Genomic DNA, 4,792 nt, shown 5'->3' on the forward strand with positions numbered 1-4,792 from the left:
CGACCTTTCGGGTTTCTCAGGTTTACCCCTGAACGGTTTCACGTACTCTTGAACTCTCTCTTCAAAGTGCTTTTCAACTTTCCCTCACGGTACTTGTTCGCTATCGGTCTCGTGGTCATATTTAGCCTTAGATGGAGTTTACCACCCACTTAGGGCTGCACTCTCAAGCAACCCGACTCTCAGGAGAGATCCTCACGCAATCGGCAACGGTCGCTACGGGCCTGGCACCCTCTATGGGCTGTGGCCCCGTTCAAGAAGGACTTGGACGCGCCGCACGATCTCGTGATAAACGGATCCTCCCTAACACCACATTTCCCGGTGGCCGATATCGACCACGGGATTCGGTGCTGGGCTTTTCCCTGTTCGCTCGCAGCTACTAAGGGAATCCTAGTTAGTTTCTTTTCCTCCGCTTAGTAATATGCTTAAATTCAGCGGGTAATCTCACCTGCTCTGAGGTCGATATATTATAATATATCTATAATATTTAAATACAATTCGCTAAAATATCACAAAAAAAAACGTGTGTTTAATCACATTATATGAAATATAACATTATTTGTTTTTATTTATAGAGGCGGCAGAGCAAGTTATACATATATATATATATATATATATATAAATTCATATATTTTGTCGATACAGTATAAATGATATAAAAAAAAACACTGGTCAGACGTCCAGTCTTCGAAACTTTATTATTTCTCTCGGACACGACGACCGCGTTATCATTTTAAATATATATAATATATACACTTATTTATCGACTATATATACGTAAATATAACTCTACCAAACAAATTTTATGTATTTCATATAAAAATACACACGATCAATTTATGGTAGTAATAGCGTCGTTGTGTTCAAAAATTGCGCAAATTTTTTCTATAAAAAATTTACGCTGCTTTTCGCATTTTAGGATGCCGCACAAAAAAAAAATACGCACAAGTTTATAGTATGTGCGTGTGTTTTCTTTTAGTGTGCGTTATTGTGTCTCACACATCCAACACGCTTAGTCATTTATTTTTCTATAATAAATTGAAAAATTTTAAATTCTAAGCAGTCTTTTAAATTGATACGACCCTCAGTCAGGAGTGGTCCGGGAACGAGTATCCGAGGACCGCAATGTGCGTTCGAAATGTCGATGTTCATGTGTCCTGCAGTTCACAAGTTGACGCGCAATTAGCTGCGTTCTTCATCGACCCACGAGCCAAGTGATTCACCGTTCAGGGTAATCATTTTATTATGTCGTTTTCTCATATTCTATTCGTCGTATTTTTAATATTTGATTATTAAATTAATAATAATATTATAATATTTTATACGCGTATAGAATTATCTAACGACATTTATATAATATATATATATATATATATATATATTATTTATTAAATGGTAATTATATATAAATTTTAGAGAAATTATAATATCGTACTTAAAAATATCCGATAAATTTTAACCGCTGCACATGTTTTATTACAAAAGAGGCGCGCATAGACAGATATCTCGCACGATATATTCCTCTTAATTATTACAAGTTTTTTAATCTTGAAAGTTTTATACAAATTTCGACACGGTCGGGCGTAAATCTTCGAACACCTTCGAAATAATACGTGAAATATTATTTCTAAAACGAATTTTTATACATATCGAAAGAATCGACACGTGCTTAAAAGTTTCGTTTAGGTACCCGGATGAAGAAAATGTCTTATCATCTCACATAATCATCATCACATATAATATTGTCGAAATTTTTTTGTATTACCTTCGATCGATAAAAAACTTATGTAATAATAAAAAAACGAAATAAAATTTCTCCATAAAAATACAGAAGACAGACACACACGACGACAACAACAACAACAACAACAACAGACGACGTTTCAATAATCTATATATTTTTCGTTTATTATAATAACGATTCTTTATATTAGAACGTTTTTAGTTAACAAGAAATTTTGTTAATGATCGTTCTGTCAATCGTTAATATATATATATATAATAATAAAAATATATTGTTACTACTATTGTGTCGTCATCGTCGTTCGTCGTCGTCGTCGTCGTCGACTCCTTCTACTAATCTATGATAAAAATTTTTCGTTATTTTTACTGTAAATTTATATATGTAGATATATATTTTATAGACGTATGAAATATATTTATCTTTTTTTTTTTTAAATATTATTCGAAACTTGTTCGAATTTTATAAAAAAAAAAAAAAAAAATCTCAATATATATACATCATATATTTATATCATATATAAATTTTCTTTTGAAGAGTTCGATTATTTTGTAGAAAAGAAAAATTTCTTTCACAATTATATATAATATAATAATACAGACTTGATTTCGTTTTTTTATTTTTTGTTTAAAAACGAACAAATACTCTGTAATGATCCTTCCGCAGGTTCACCTACGGAAACCTTGTTACGACTTTTACTTCCTCTAAATGATCAAGTTTGGTCATCTTTCCGAAGCATCGGCGACGCCGAAACGCCACCGCGCTCAGTCCGAAGACCTCACTAAATCATTCAATCGGTAGTAGCGACGGGCGGTGTGTACAAAGGGCAGGGACGTAATCAACGCGAGCTTATGACTCGCGCTTACTGGGAATTCCTCGTTCATGGGGAACAATTGCAAGCCCCAATCCCTAGCACGAAGGAGGTTCAGCGGGTTACCCGGGCCGCTCGGCCAGGGAGGACACGCTGATTCCTTCAGTGTAGCGCGCGTGCGGCCCAGAACATCTAAGGGCATCACAGACCTGTTATTGCTCAATCTCGTGCGGCTAGAAGCCGCCTGTCCCTCTAAGAAGAATTATTTGTACGCCGACAGTAAAAACCGCGAACGGCAAGAGCCGAAACTCAATACCGACGGGCCTTTGGGATGTCGAAATACGCCTAGTTAGCAGGCTAGAGTCTCGTTCGTTATCGGAATTAACCAGACAAATCGCTCCACCAACTAAGAACGGCCATGCACCACCACCCACCGAATCAAGAAAGAGCTCTCAATCTGTCAATCCTTCCGGTGTCCGGGCCTGGTGAGGTTTCCCGTGTTGAGTCAAATTAAGCCGCAGGCTCCACTCCTGGTGGTGCCCTTCCGTCAATTCCTTTAAGTTTCAGCTTTGCAACCATACTTCCCCCGGAACCCAAAAGCTTTGGTTTCCCGGAAGCTGCCCGCCGAGTCATCGGAGGAACGTCGGCGGATCGCTAGCTGGCATCGTTTATGGTTAGAACTAGGGCGGTATCTGATCGCCTTCGAACCTCTAACTTTCGTTCTTGATCAATGAAAGCGTTTTTGGCAAATGCTTTCGCTTCTGTCCGTCTTGCGACGATCCAAGAATTTCACCTCTAACGTCGCAATACGAATGCCCCCATCCGTTCCTATTAATCATTACCTCGGGGTTCCGAAAACCAACAAAATAGAACCGAGGTCCTATTCCATTATTCCATGCACACAGTATTCAGGCAAAATTTTGGCCTGCTTTAAGCACTCTAATTTGTTCAAAGTAAACGTGCCGGCCCACCTCGACACTCAGTCAAGAGCACCGCGGCGGGATTGAGTTGGGCCGCCCTTGCGAGCTAAGCCCACCGGCAGGACGTCCCACGACACGCCAGTTGACACCGCGTACGATGAACCAGCGGCGTGGGACACAGATTCGACTACGAGCTTTTTAACCGCAACAACTTTAATATACGCTATTGGAGCTGGAATTACCGCGGCTGCTGGCACCAGACTTGCCCTCCAATTGATCCTCGTTAAAGGGTTTAGAGTGTACTCATTCCGATTACGGGGCCTCGGATGAGTCCCGTATCGTTATTTTTCGTCACTACCTCCCCGTGCCGGGAGTGGGTAATTTGCGCGCCTGCTGCCTTCCTTGGATGTGGTAGCCGTTTCTCAGGCTCCCTCTCCGGAATCGAACCCTGATTCCCCGTTACCCGTTACAACCATGGTAGGCGCAGAACCTACCATCGACAGTTGATAAGGCAGACATTTGAAAGATGCGTCGCCGGTGCGAGACCGTGCGATCAGCGAAAAGTTATTCAGAGTCACCAAATTGTACGATGACGAGCAAGCCCGCCACCGATTGGTTTTGATCTAATAAAAGCGCTCCTTCCGTCTCCGGTCGGAACTCTGTTTGCATGTATTAGCTCTAGAATTACCACAGTTATCCAAGTAAATGTGGGTACGATCTAAGGAACCATAACTGATTTAATGAGCCTTTCGCGGTTTCACCTTAATTTGGCTTGTACTGAGACATGCATGGCTTAATCTTTGAGACAAGCATATGACTACTGGCAGGATCAACCAGGGAACTACTATTTGTGTATTTTATATATAATAAAACTATTATCGAAAAAGTTTTAATAACAATATCCACCACATAATGTGAGGATGAGAATTATGATGACGTTTTTTCATATTACATATATTTTATATTTATACACATAATATTTTATATTCATCTATATTCTCGTATATAATAAACACATTGTTATTTACTTTTTCGTTTGCGTGGTGTTTGCTGCGCTTATTATTGAAAATATATAATTTTCGGCGCCACGCTTTATATATTATAATATATTTTTCTTATATTTCATAAAATTTTCACCGAATCGACTATAAATTTATCTAAAATTTAATCGAAATGATATTTTAAATAAGATATAATTACGTCGACCGGAATAGAATTTCGACATTATCTCTACCCTTCGCTAGATTGTAAGCGACATGGTTTACAATTAGATAATAATGAACGAAATTTTTATTCTCGCTCGGAATAATGAGAGTTATCGCA

The 4,792-nt window shown here is 38.8% G+C and overlaps 2 non-coding genes across 2 annotated transcripts; both read right to left on the reverse strand.

Annotated features, from left to right (window-relative positions):
• Positions 1 to 1,075: 1,075 nt before the first annotated feature.
• On the reverse strand, positions 1,076 to 1,231 carry LOC130452237 (5.8S ribosomal RNA). Its single transcript, XR_008910879.1, has one exon. It is a non-coding gene; the product is annotated as a 5.8S ribosomal RNA (ribosomal RNA).
• Positions 1,232 to 2,387: 1,156 nt separating this feature from the next.
• Positions 2,388 to 4,309, reverse strand: LOC130452245 (small subunit ribosomal RNA). Its single transcript, XR_008910887.1, has one exon. It is a non-coding gene; the product is annotated as a small subunit ribosomal RNA (ribosomal RNA).
• Between the last annotated feature and the right edge of the window lie 483 nt (positions 4,310 to 4,792).

This window comes from Diorhabda sublineata, unplaced genomic scaffold (assembly GCF_026230105.1).
Source record: "Diorhabda sublineata isolate icDioSubl1.1 unplaced genomic scaffold, icDioSubl1.1 Dsub_32, whole genome shotgun sequence".
NCBI lineage: Eukaryota > Metazoa > Arthropoda > Insecta > Coleoptera > Chrysomelidae > Diorhabda > Diorhabda sublineata.